At 36.1% G+C, this 15108-nt stretch overlaps 1 pseudogene; it reads right to left on the minus strand.

Annotated features, from left to right (window-relative positions):
- Positions 1-256: 256 nt before the first annotated feature.
- LOC105742365 lies at positions 257-1050 on the minus strand (annotated as a pseudogene).
- Positions 1051-15108: the final 14058 nt, after the last annotated feature.

Genomic DNA, 15108 nt, shown 5'->3' on the forward strand with positions numbered 1-15108 from the left:
TCTATGCAAAAACAGATTTTTATATTTTACAGAAGTTTTGGGTTCACAGCCAAATTAATTAATTAAATAATTATTTATTTTTGGGGTTGAGAGCCAACCCAGGACATCACACTTACCAAACAGGCTGTCTGTCACTGAGCTATATCCCCAGACCATTCACAGCAATATTTAGAGAGACAGAGAGACTCTTCTCATATACCTCTTTTATTTTCCACCACAAATAGGACTTTATTAATCACTATTGAAAATCTGGATCTTAAATGGACTGTTGCGCTGGTGGTTCATATCCATCAGCTTGTTCAACTTTAGCTCCAGTCTCAACTCCAGTAGCCTTTCCAGAGCTGCTACCTTCACCATGAGGCTCCATGAGTTTTCCCAACTCAAACTTGGGCTTCTGCAGCATTTTTACTTTTCTGACAAGGACATCATGAAGAGGGTAGATAGACTGGCAAGATTTTTCCATGTCTTTCCCAGTGCTCTCTGGAATTAGCTTGTTTACCACTTCCATCAAGTCATTTGTCTGCACCTCTCTGGTCATCATTTCCATCTTCTTCTGGATCTGGCAAACCTGTTGGTGCTGAGCATAAGAGATCTTCCATATCTGATTGTTGTGCTTTTGAGTAAAGCCAACACAGAACATTTGAAGCAAATAACCATTGGTAGTCTTGACATCAACATGAGCTCCGATCATGGTCTGCGTTTTTTGACCATGGAACACATCTTGTCATGGGGAAGGTCTGTGCCATGGAAGGTAGTCAGGCAGTTTCTGCCCTGAACATCTTCAGCAACTAGCTTGAATTTTCTAAAGACAACTTCACTATTCTGCAGATCAGCAAGGCTCACTTCAAACACACGACCTGTGAGCCCATCAGATGCAATTTTAGTTCCTTGAGTTCTGGTGACCAGTGTTTTTCCAATATTTCTTACATTGAACATAGCTGGCATCTTCACATCATCCCAATCTTTTTTAGAAAATGGATCAACCACTTTCTTCTTGGCTCCCTTTTTGCTGCCTTTCATAAGGGTCTTGTTCTTGCCTACCGCCACGGTGCTGCTCAGAGAGCCAAAAGGCCACCTTTTCTTTTCTTTTTTTTTTTTTTAACCTCTTTGTCACCAATTAGTTTGCCATCTGTTAGGAATTCACTTATTTGTTCCAACTTTTATAATTATGACTCAACCAAATAAAAATGTTTCTTTTTTTTCCTGAATTGTACTCATTAAGACTTCTTAAATATGATATTGACATCTCTTTTCACTTCTTATTGCACTGAACCTAGGCTTGGTATTCACGTTCTCCAGCTCCGCTTCTCCTTGGTCATTCCTGGTCTCTTCCTTCTGTGAATATACTGATTCAGAAGTTTGTTTGATCATCTTCCTCTGCCTACCTTCATTATTGGCCTACTTCCTGGTCATTTTGCAGGACTTCTTCTGACATGTAACTTTATCATTTCAAAATAATAACCCTCCAAATAGCTATCTAATTTTGTATTTTTATCCCTGGCTCAGATTCCTACTCCTAATAGTAGCCTATTGTTAGATTTCCTACCCGACCCTTAAATTCGACATGAATAGAAATAAATTTTAATATCTATCCACCCAAAAAAAATTTCTTCTCTTGTGATACTTAGTTTTAGTAGTGGTATGGCATTTTTGTTCTTAGTTTCTGTCAGTATAAGAAAATAAAAGAACTAATCAACTGATAAAGAGGAAAGATTTATTTTGACCCACAATTTTGAAGGTTCTAGTCCATGTTCACTTGGCCCCATTGTTCGGACCTGTGGCCAGGCAGTACATCATGAGTCATGAATGGAGCACACTCAGCAGAGCAAACTCACTCACAACGTTAGCCAGTGTACAGAGCATGGTGGAGAAAAGTGCCAGTGTCCAGGGTCTCCTTTGTGGAAACAGCAACAGTGACCTTAGGGGCCTTTCACTCAGCCATCCCCTCCTAACACTTCCATTATCTGCTGATAGTGTTACCATGGGACTGAGCCTTAACACATAGGCCTCTGGGGAACTTTCTGTATCTAAAATACAGTACCAAAGATGGGATCATCTAAGAAAGAAATACGGATGTCATACTATTCTTTATGTTCCATGGCTTCTGAGTTATGACAATAGACTCTGGAGTCCACCTTTGAGTGTGCATTTCATCTCTAGAGGTCTTTCGTTTACCACTGGTCTCACTATGGTGAGGACAGTTGACTGCTCATTGTTCAGCTGTAAAAAGAGGTTAAAAGAATGAACACTTCAGAGTCATTCTGGAATTTTAATACACAAACGTATGAAGTTATATGTATCTCCTTGGCAAAGAATCAGCATTCATTTAAATATTAGCTATTATCACTGTCAACATTTTCATCAATAGCACCTTCCACTGGTGTTTCCTGAGTCACCCCTGTTGTCTCCTAGGACAGTAGGACCTTGAGCTTGAATTTCTGAACTGCAGACTCTTCTTTTGCTTTTGATCATTTGCTTTCCTTACACTTCCCTTGACCACCTGAGTGACACATCAGGCTTGGGAAAAGCTCTATCTTATAATCTTCTTATATCTTCTACATGTTCCTCTACCACATAATAAAGAGGGACAAGGAGCAGCATCTTATACACCCTTGTACTTCTAGTGACTGGCATAAAGCTAACCCAAATAGATTTTTTAAAAAAATAATGAATGAATGGTAGTTTCACACTCCTGTGAAAGACTTAAAATTTCATTGTCAACAAATTATACTTACTAACTTGAACACTGAACAGGCCAGATGGTAAATAAATGATCATGTTAGTCTGTATTCATCTCAATATTTGATTAACCTTTATGAACAGAGAGCAGTGAACTCTTCATGTTTTATAAAATAATTTCTGTTAAGTCTGAAGTGCCTGATTCATTTATAAGCATATTGTACAGACCAGTGCAGGAAATTTCTAGGTTTAATCTTATTATTTTGTTCTAAATATACTGCCTTTGATGAATCCTTTTTCATTGCATGAGGCCAATTAGAAGTGACTTTTTAATGTTTTCTTAGAGAATCAAGAATCTATGATAAGCTGTCTCTAGTACTGCTGGGGAATCAAAGAATTTTAGTGACTGTGGAGCTCAGCATTAAGAGATAAATATTTGACATCGCTTTCTCCAGAATATTCCATACAGCAGGGTGTCTCAGTAGATCAGGTATGTGTTAGAACCTCCGATCTGCAGTTGGCTGTTTAGATGATATACAATTGATTGTTGATCTTTTGAGAACACACACACACACAAAAAAGGTAAATCTTTTGGACCTATAACATTCTGAAGCCTAGGATTCAAGACTAATAGTTTATTCTGAGGCTGTTTTCGGGGCATGCTCTGGTCTGGCAGTGTCAAAAATTCATTAAATTCAAGCAATATAAGAATAAATTCAAAATTATTTTGGAAAAAAAACATTGGCTTATTCACCAATAATTTACATCAAATGTAAAAGCATCATAAAATTATGCTCAGAGCAAAAACCAAGAACATTGACTGAATGAAAGGTTTTATTAGGCTTGAAAATTGATTAAAGCTTTCTGAAAACAGGTTTACATATTTTCTTTTATGGTGTCTTGTTTGAGATTGAAAAGTCAATTTTTCATGAATGTAGTTGTTAAGAACATTTACTTCTAAGTGAATAAAGGTTAATGAATGACCATCTTAACTATAAGTATTAATTTGAGTTTATAAAATTACTCACCGTATATATTTCTCAAAGGGGATAATTGCCACATCTTCAGAAATCATTTAGATTTTTGAAATTCAATTTTCTTATTAGAATTCTAAATTTGTTCCTGTTTATGCTTTTGTTCTTTGCTAAATTATATGTTTCTTAGTTAGAAACTATTTCTGGTGTGTCTTTGTAATGTCTTCCTGCATTTTTTTTCAATATTTTGAGTATTCAAAAATAATTAAAACTTCCAGTCATATTTCTAAATTTATCATTCATATGGCTTTGATCTTTAAAGCAACTGTTTTAGTACAATTATGAATCTTTTATATAAATCAAAATTTAGAGGGTCAAGGAGTTTAAATAACTCCTTGTCAATTTTTCCTGTGTAGAAAATGCAGAATAAGAATTTTAGCCCATGACAATTTTCACAATGTCAGACTGCATTTCATATCGGCTGTACTACAGGAAGGAATTCAAACAGAAATCCAAAAAAAATGTTACTTTTTCGAATAAGTGATAAAAGATTCCATGATGTCATGCTTTCCATTATCCTTACTCTAGGTAGACTTACTGCCTCAGTTGACAAGCAAGAGGGGAGCTTCTCCCCCTTGCTTGTCTGGGCTTAGTCTAAAAGACCAAATATCCCAATTACTGTTGAATACTTGTGAAATAGGTTTGGTTGGATGGACAAAACCACCTAAGAATCCTAGTCACATACATAATGAAAAAGCAGTAGGAATACTCAATGAAATATGCCTTCAGGTAGCCTGCCATTTTTCCATTCTTCATGGTTTGGTCAGGATCATAGTAAGAAGCTGGGATGTAATGACAGAACCCAGCTCCCAGATCACCCAAAATGAACTCAGTGAAAACATACACACAGGGGTAAGCTAGGGGAAAGCATCAGCCTTAGCTTCCTTTCAGAGCCCCAGTTGCTATATGAACAATGGCCTCCAAATCAAACCTTTCCACTTCAATAGATTCATGTAACATAGTAAGGTCTGGACATCTATAATCAAGGTGCTTACAGTGATTGGCCCAAGGTTGTGCCTCTACCAGAACCAAAGACACAGTGATTCACTTTACGCTTCTTTATTTAAACAATGGAAAGGTAAATTGTGTTAGTATTTTATTAGGACGATTGTGTTGGTGTATTTTTAATGGCTATAGTGAAATAATGTAGGCAGACTAACTTCATGAAGAAGTTTATCTAGCTCAGAGTTGTAGAAACTTCAGACAGGCTGACCAGGGTCCCACTTCCCTTCTCTACATCATTTCGTGATGGGTAGCAAGGGCAGGCACACGTGTGGGAGAAAGGGATCACATGCCAAACAGGAAGCCAGAGAGAGACTGGATTCCACAGTCCTTCTGAGGACATGGTGACAGGTAAATGGAAGGGTCTCCTGCCATGGCCATCCTCCTAGACATCCCACTACCCCTGATATCCACTCTGATGACCAAATCTCTGATACTTGAACTTTTGGGAGTCATATTTAACACCATGTCCACATAGCAACAACACAAACAAAAGTTTCTGGGGGCCACTGTGTCAACAATTTTGAGAAAATAATCTACCTTGGGAAAAGCTGATGGGTGAGAGAGAAGGAAAGATGAATAGAGAAGGTAAGGGGGACAAAAGGAAGAGAAGGAGAGAGAGCTGAGGATTTTTGTGCTGCTTGACCACCTAATTCTAGGTAATCACTGTGTGCTTCTGGAGTTTTCTACTCAATGGTGCTTTGGTTATTAGTTAAGATAATTTGGTTTCATAATGTAGCAGCTTTGGGGGACATTATTTTTGGGACATGTCAGACCCACGACTGCATAATTTCAGTTTTTATCTTTACAAACAACTGTAAACTGTAACTAAATAAAATATTGCAAAATTCTCAGAGAATAACTGCCTAAATATACAATATTATGTGTAGGGCTTGGGAAATCTTAAAGCTCTATAGTTTATACACAAGTATTGGTTAATATTAATTTGCATACTATTAATATTAATTATAACTATTGATTAATATTTGATGATTATTTGATTTTTATTACTCTCACATTTATGAATGATGCAAATATGATAGTCTTTCCAAGTGAATTATTAATTACAAGCAATTTTTTTCAGAATACCAGCAATATTTTTTAATAGAATTTGTTAAAATATATGTGTTAGAATAAATGTCTAAGATTAATAGGGAGACTTTTTAGATTGAACAGTGTCTTAACCACTTTCCTACTGGTATAAATTACTGGACACCTACAAATGAAAGCAAGAGATGTTTGTTTTGCCTCACACTTTCACCCCAGGGTTGGCCAGCTCCAGGGCAGGAAGTGGGCAGCAATGGGGTACACTGGAAGAAAAAGCACTTGTGCCATGCCAGCGGAAAAACAGATAAATGGGAGGAAACAGCGACAGGTTCCACCGCTGGTCAGGCCCCACCTCCTAACAGCAAGTCAGCTGTGAGCTCATCAGTAGATTAATCCGCTACTGGCTGCAAGTCCCCATGGCAATCTCGTGAGTTTTTTGCAACACACTTTAGGTGTAAACCACGACAAATAGGAAATGAAAATATACTATCCTCAACATCAGACCTTAGGGTGAGGCTATAGCCAATGAAGTGGATGGGAATCGTCAAAAGAAAAAAAAAAAGAAAAGGACCAATGAATTCTCAACAGAAAGCTCGGAAACTGTCGTTTTAGCTGAAATGGAATTGTGCTCTCCCAAGTTCCCATAATTCCACCTGGGATGGATTTTCTGGCATCTTCATTCTGTAACAGGTATAGAGTTGATGAAAATTCCCTCCTGTAAATTATTTTGGTCATTTCAACAAAGAAAATGGACCATATCTGCTCTTTTCTCTACTTACATATTTGAAGAATGAGACCACCTGTGGAAAGGTTGGCATAGTGCCTGATTTCTAGAAGTAAAAACAGGTTGTCAGGGGGAAAAAAACATACACAATGTAGAAAGTATGTGAATTCGTCTGCTAAGGCATTTTACAATGGTCAGCTGTTGCTGTTGGACCAGGATTATTAAGTTCTGCTGAGGACACATTGAAGGAATACCACAATATTTATGCTACAGTTTATGCAAATAACCGCAAGATTTATCATTTCATGCTTTTTGCCAAGTTGCAAATTTTAGCAACGTGATATTTTAACATACAGAATTGAATTTCTTAAAATTGTTCCTTAGGATAATAGATTTTTTTGTGAAAGAAAAGAGAAAAAAGGAAAGGAAAGAAGGAAATTTGGGTTTTTGGTAAACACTGTCAACGATCAGCTAATTCTTGGCTATTAGTAACTCTCTGAAAATGATGATTTGTTTAAGCCTTTCTTTTTCTTTCAGAATAACCTACAAACATATTTGCCTCCTGATTCTTAAATTCCTTAAATTTTGTAGTAAAAAGTCTTATGAAATTTGCTTTTCATTGTCTTAAATTTTAGATTCTCTAAATACCTTGTTTATGCTTTTAAGAATCAGAACAAAGTAAAACTTACATATTTCTGTCACTGTTCTTCCATGGTCAGCCACTTCTCTCAGTTTCCATGTGTATGCTTCCAGTACTACTTTCTTCAAACACGTGAAGTAAAATATATGAATAAACTCATTAAAATATGTAAGTGCGTATAACTTATCCTGTTATGGGCTGGGGAGATAGCTTAGTGTTTTAAGTGCCTGCGTGGCAAGTGCAAGGACCTGGGTTCAATCCCTGGTACTGCATGCTATGCTGGTTACAGAACTTCAGGAGCACCCAGCTAGGAACCAAAACAAGATATGGTGATGCACACCTGTAGTCCCAGTGCTGGTGAGGCTGACAGGAGGATCACTATGAGTCTGAGCTGTGTAGAGAGACCCTGTACCAAATAAATAAGTGAATAACAAAAGTTCAAAAAATAAAGAAAAACTTATCCTGTATTACACATAAAATATTTCCTTTTACATTAATATGTACAAGACTTACTTTCTATTCTTTTTTCTAGCTGCAAACTATTCCATTGAATAGATTTGTTATATGTATCTTGTATAATTAGCCTCATAGATTTGCAGTTAAAAACTGTTTTAATATTTTTATTGAAGTAGATGTTACAATGGACAAAATTGCCACTTTTGGGGTGTGTTAGCATATCCATAGGGAAAATTCCAAGGACTTGTAATGAAAGTGACTACATCTGTTACTTTATTAGATATAACCAAGTTGTCCTTCACAAGTAATCACAGTTTGTATCTCATAGCCTGTTTCCCTTTTTCAAATTAAAAAAAAATAGAGTGCAAATTAGAAGTGAAACATAAAAAATTAAAAGTGATACAGAATTTCACTTAACAAAGTAATATGAATTTCACATTATTTGTTGTCATACATAGTGTCATCTTCCAACCAGTTATTCATATTACAAGATATGTGTATGTAAAATTGGAACAAGAAAAAATAAGAAAGAAATGTATAAGAAATTAAGAATTGAAAAGTACAATCAAAAAAAGGGGAAGAAACAAATTAAAGCATTAACTACTCCTTTCCATAGACCAGCAGAAATGTACAGTACAGTTGTCCAAATCATTGTTTATATACATAGATAAATTTCTTTCTCCCCCTCCCTCTCCTGACCTTCTCCTCAACTCAGTAACTCTTTTTTGGAATATGTTCATTCCCTTTTCCCAGTATCTATTGTATCCTGCAGATTCCATTTTTCTATTTCATGTTCTCACACTGAGGAGACTATACAATGTTTGCACATGCGGGTCTGATTTATTTCACTTCAGAGTATGTTCTCTAGTTACATCCATTTTGCTGACAAAAGACTCAGAAATATATCCTGTTCTATAGTTGAATAAATACTCCATTGTGTAAAAATATCACATCTTCCTTATCCATTCTTCAGGTGATTGGCATTTGGGTTGTTTCTGGGATTTAGTTATGACAAATTGTGCTACTAGAAACATGGGTGTACATATATCATTGTGGTATGAGGTTTTCAGTTCTGGAAAAATTTTCAGGAGGGAAACAGCTGGTTTGAATGGGACCTCCAATCTTAGCTTTTTGAGGAATCTCCACACTGATTTTCATAGTGATTTTACCTGTCTGCATTCCCACCAACAGTGCAGGAAGATCTTTTTTCTCCACAGCCTCTCCAGAATTTGCTGTTGGCTGACTTCTTGAGGGTAGCCATTTTTTTCTGGGGTCAGATGGAATGTTGGTGTTGTTTTAATTTGCATTTCTTGAGTGACCAGTGATGTTGAACATTTTTTCATGTATTTACTTGTTATTTGTATTTTTTTCCTCTGAGAAGTGTGAGATTATCTCAGATGTTCATTTTTGGAGTGGGTCTTTGAATTAGGGGCTCTGATTTTTTTAAAAAAATCTTTATATGTTCTAGACAGAAGGACTTTTTTGGAGGGACAGTCAGTTATAATTTTTTTTCCCAGTTTGTGCATTGTCTTTTTACTCTGTTGGAGATTTTCTTTGAAGTGGAGAAACTTTTCAAAAAAGTGTGATCTCAGTTGTTGATTCTTTGCTGTATTTCCTGTGAAGTCTGGTTTTGTTCATGAACTCTCTACCTACCCGTGTGTCTTTAAAATTTCTACCTACATTTCCCTCCAGAAGATTTTGAGTTTTTGTTTTAATATTTAAATATTTGATCAACTTTCATTGCATCTTTGTGCATGGTGATAGGCATGGATCTAGTTTTAGCCTTTGGCATGTGGAAAGCCAGTTTTTCCTGCACTATTTATTAAAAAGGCTATCTTTCTTCCAGTGATCCTGTTTGGGCCCTTTATCAAAGGTAAGGTGGCTAACTGTGTTTGCTGTTGTGGCTGCATCTTTTAATCTATTCCATTGATCTTCAGTTCTGCCTATAGGCCAGTACCATGCTAATTTTATCACAGTGGCTTTACAGTATAATTTCAGGTCAGCCATTTTGATACCCCCAGCCTTTCCTTTGTTTGCTAGACTTGCTTTTGATGTTCTGGGTCTTTGTGGTTCAAAATGATTTTTTTTTTTTTTTTTTTTCAGAACCAGTGATTGAACTCAGGCCCTTGCACTTGCCAGGCAAGTGCTTACTCTATTGAGCTATCTACTTGGCCCCTCAAAATGAATTTAAGGAAAGTTTTCTCTAGCTCTGAGAGGTATCCTAATAGCATTTTAATCAAGATTGCATTGAATTTGTATATGAATTTTGGGAGTGTGACCATTTTCACAATGTTAGTTCTTCCTATCCAGGAACGCACACTATTTTTCCATTTTCTCAAATCCCCTTCAATCTCTTTTCTCAGAATACCATAATTTTCACTGTATACATCTTTTATGTCCTTTGTGAGATTGATTCCTAAGTTTTTTCTTTCTTTCTTTTTTTTTTGGATACAATTGTGTAAGGCGTGGTTTCCCTAATTTCTCTCTCAGTGTGTTCACTCTTTGTGTACAAAAGTGCTGCTGAGTTTTGGGTGTTAACTTTGTATTCCACTACTTTGCTGAATTTGGTGATCAAATGTACCAGACTCTTGGCAGGATTTTTGGGCTCCTCAATGTAGAATATCATGTCATCTGCAAATAATGATAATTTCACGTCTTCTTTTCTAATCCTTATTCCTTTTGTTTCTCTGTCTTGTCTAATTGCTCTGGCTAATGTTTCCAGAACTATCTTGCCCACAGCTGGTTTCAAGTTACACTTGAACGTGTTTTCAAAATTTTACTTTTGCTATTGTTACAGTAAAAAATAATAATTTGTTATATTTTCTCATGCTGTAATTAAGATTGACCATTGTGTAATGTCTTAGGACCAGTGGACTTCTAGAGGTGGAGTGAATATGAACTCACATCTTTGCCATTTTATCTCAGGTACCTTGTCACTATGAGGAAAAGGTGACTAACATAGTATCTTCAGATTTAAAACCATTTGTCTTTATATTTTATACTTGGAAGAAAGATTTAAAACTGTGATAATTGATATAAACTATTTTTTTCGAAGTTAGATGTCAGCTTTACTATCTTTCTTATATATGTGTCCCAACCTGTTTCTTTTTATTTTTATATTTTGGCCTGGATTCTTTAATCTGCCAGTACACTGAATTTGCAAAAGGGTATATCATGATTTTTATATAAACATATAATGTTTATATATAATATTTACTTATATGTAATGTATTCAATATTTGAAATGATGTAGTTCTCCTTAATTTTTTTTTTTTTGGTATTTTAAGGAAGGGTCTACAGCGTGTTCAGGGTCTCACTACTAGATCAGACTCCTTGTGATCCTCCTGTTTACAGCCTCCCAAGAGCTGGGATTACAGGCACGGGCCACCACGCCCAGTCTCAGTTACCATCTCAGTGCATCCTGGGGGATGGCTGGCACTGCAGGCACGGGGAGCAAACCCCTGCCCCTGCTCCTGTTTGCAGGAGCTTTAATCTGCTGAGCTATTTGGCTGGCCCTATGTAGTTCTGCTTAATAATGCCTTGTTAAATTAAATATTTGTCATTTTTTGTCATTATTTAGTTTTCTTCTTTTCAAATATTTCCAATTATATGTGCAATGATTTACTTTCTCTCTTGTGTATCAATCATTTAGCATTTTGTAACTATTCACCATTTCCTTTATATAATTCAATTGTTTCTCCTGAAATTATTTCATTATTTCACTTGTATTTCCTTCATGAGTTTTCCAGTTTCCTCTTGACTTGCTCCTGTTGTATGCTTGCCACACACTGTAGCTTGCACAACTAACTATTCTCAAGGTTCTTGTAATTGTGGTCTTCCACTGTATTAGACATTGTGAAAGTAAGGTATTCTCTTGCTGGTGATGATAATGCTGTAAAGTCACCTTATAAATTTTAAATATTTTTGCGGCCCTTTATTCTAGTGAGTTTTTTCTTACTTATGATACTTTTATGATTCTTTTTTTCAGTAAGTTTGTGTACAATCACAGCTAAACCTTAGAAGTGGCCTATATGCCCATCAACAAAAGAAGAGATAAAGAAAATGTGTCACAAAGAATGAACTTGTAGAAATCCATTTTTAGGAAAATTGATGTGTTGTGACACCATGATACTAACTTATATAAATCAGATACACAGGATTAAACATCACAGGGTTTCTCTTCCATGAGGAAAACTGAATTAAATAAATTAAATGAATAAATGAAAGACAAAAATAGAAGATAGCAGGGAACAAGGAGATAGATCTTATGCAAAAGTGAAGAGGACCAAGGTATGGGAAGAAGGTAGAAAGAAGAGAGGAGAATAGGAAAAAAGAAGAAAACATGTTAAGTGCATGTACCAACTTCCTATGAGGAATTTAATCATCATCATCTGGTATTGTGAACATGTGCTGATAAAAATTTTAAGGATTTCTTAATAATATTTGTATATAAGAGCGATGAGTCTTTCTGACTAAGGTATTAGAGGATGATCCCAGTGTATGTGGGAGGAGGGCGTGGAAGGATGCTAAGTAAACATAGCTCTTTGCCCCTGCAGGTATGTAGGATTTTGCAACATTTAAATTCTCTGGTCAACAAAAGATCTCTGGTCTTTGTATAACTGTACTGACCTCATTGTTCTGCTGTGAGTCAGTGCTTTTCACATATCGATCATCCGTGTGTGCAAACACTCTTAGTTTTTCTCTGACCTGATTTGACTGTTACATTAAAGTTAGAAAATGAGTGGAGCATACCCTGAAACATAAAGGCAAATAAATACTGAAGTAATGTATGAGTAGCCAAAACTCTGCCTTGATAATTCTGTTCAATTCCTTAGCACTGGCCTCATTGTCCGGGACAGAAAGCAGACACCCACTTAGGCCTGCTCCAAGGGGAAACTCGTTTGGTGCTTGTTAATCATCTGAGTGAATGGAGACCTGCAGATGCTGGAGGAGGAATGGGTAAAATCACCTCAACAATATCCATCCTCACAAAGACTCAGTGATTGCAGGCAACACAAGATTCTTCCGTTGAGGCTCTTTTTAAAAATCGTGTGTTGCATTTTATGTATGACAGCCCAATGGAAAGTATTGGTACAGTCACTATGAAACTAACGATACAACTTTTGACATATATATATATATATGCTATAATTAATCGTTCGAGTGTGGCTACTCAGTTAGGAACATGTGTATACATTTATTACATAAAAAAGACCTTATTATTTGATGCTAAAGTGGCTCAGATCAACAAAATTAAAATAAAATTAATTAGAAACATCTAAATTTTGAAAGTACATGCAAAAATTATAAAGTCAGTCTGTATCTGATTTTAAAAAGTTACTTTTAATCTTTATTAAAAATACATATTTCTAAATTTTAAAACATACCTTGATTTATTCTAGTTCATTTATGCAACAATTTGGGGTACCTATGTATGTGAGAAAAGATTTACTGATAAACTTCAATAATCCATTCAGCTACATTCATTGAAGCCTATTTTAGGAAATACCTTTCTGTGAAAACTTTAGAAAAATCTAGATAATTTATTACATTGAACTTGAAAGCTATAAAGGAGAGAGTCATAATTTACATCTACTGTTTTTCAGTAACTTGCTTAAGAAATAACTGTTGCATTTTTAAAAATTTAGAAAGAAAAGCTTTACAGAAACTTTTAAAGACTCTCAAATTTTTTTCATGTGTTAAAAATTGAAATATTCATAAGTGTTAATCCAAACATTATTTATTTTTGCCCTTTAGGAATTCAAGCTAAAATCATCTTAGTAAAAACCAGCTTCCTCTCCAAAAATGTACAGTTCCTCATTTTTCTTTTCATGGGAAAAGAAATGTGAAAATATCATTTTTCCTTTAAGACTACAGTGCTTGTGTTTCCAAGCCAGAGCAAACTCAAGCCATCTGGGGGCTTGCTATTCCTCGCCTTTCAGTTTATCCACTGAGTGGAGACGATGGTCCACGGCTCTTACTGTTTGGCACTTTGGTGCAGCTCAATAACTTGGAATGACTGCCATCCACTTGTCCATGTGATTTTTATCTGTCTTTATTAAATTTGTTCACTATACGTCTCCCTTTACCCAATAATCACTGTAAGTTCCTAACAATGCATCATTCTTTTTTTAAAATTCATTTTAATTCCAAGTGTGATACCAGTCACTCCCTATAGGTTAAGAGTTACCTCTGAATTCAGTTGAAAACAATGACCTATAAGACTTTAGCCTCAAAGTCTAAGGAAGAACATTTTCAAACATTCTCTCTGTTGTCAAATTCATATTACATATAAACAAAAGCACTATACCTTCTTACAAGTATCTTTTGGGTTCTCCTGTGATGCTCACTTTGTACTCCATGCTTAATCTGTTTCTAGATACCTAAAAGACAACGTCCAGTGAAAAGCAGTCTTCTTCATGGAGGTCCACTTAGCAAAGAGAGAATAAAACAACAGCCAAATGATGAAACTCAAATGTTAAGTGCCACTAAGGAATAAGTTGAGCACTGAGACAGGAAGTACCAAGAGGACCAACGATTAAAAATTTATGAATGGATTAGAAAGGATAGTGTTTATACACAAGCTCTATTCTGTCGTACAGAAGGATAAACTTGAGTCATTTGTAGAAAAATAGATGCACATTAGAGCACAATATTGGTCTCAAATACAGCGGGCACAGAAGCTTTTTTTTTGTTATTTATTTAGGGACAGGGTCTCACTGTGTAGATCAGACTCATAGTGATCCTCCTGTTTATATCCTCCCAAGAGCTTGGATTACAGGCAGGTGCCACCATGCCCAGTCTCAATTGCTGTCTCAGCATATCCCAGGGGTGGGGCCTGAGGATGGAACTTCGGGCCCCTGAGTCTGCCTAAGCAGGTACTTTAATCTGCTGAGTTATTTGGCCAGCCCCAGACATACAAGCATAAGAATGACACGGTTGCTATTGTATGAGAAGCCCAAAATATGAATAAAGAAAAAAAATATGGGACCGATAACTGGGAATATGGAGGCAGAGCTTTGGCAAAAGGGAAGAGAATCAAGACCTGGAGACAGACTAAGGGGATGAAAAGAAAGAAGGTGTACACGTGCCAACTCCCCCAAGGAGTGGGATCATGGACTGCAAATAGGCACAAAGAAAAATACACATTGAAAAGTCATTTATTTTTATTTTTAAAAATATTTATTTATTTATTTGTTTATTTGATAAAGTGTCTTTCTATGCACCTCGGACTCATAGTGATCCTCCTGTCTCAACTTCCACAGAAGTGGGATCACAGGCCTCTACCACCACGCCTGGACTTGGGTCTGCACGGCATGCCCTGAGTTCCAGGGCCGGCATGGCATGCTACACTAGGGATCCAACCCGGGTGCTTGTGCTGGCCAGGCAGGCGCTTAGACCACTGAGCTATTGCTCAGCTCAATCACTTGTTTTTATTAGTGCATATTTGTATTACAGAATACTGAGACTTATTTGGGGAAATTGTATATGCTTAACACATATCTTTTATTTTATTTACTTTATTT

The sequence above is a fragment of the Octodon degus genome, unplaced genomic scaffold (assembly GCF_000260255.1).
Source record: "Octodon degus isolate 3935 unplaced genomic scaffold, OctDeg1.0 scaffold00004, whole genome shotgun sequence".
Classification (NCBI taxonomy): Eukaryota; Metazoa; Chordata; class Mammalia; order Rodentia; family Octodontidae; genus Octodon; species Octodon degus.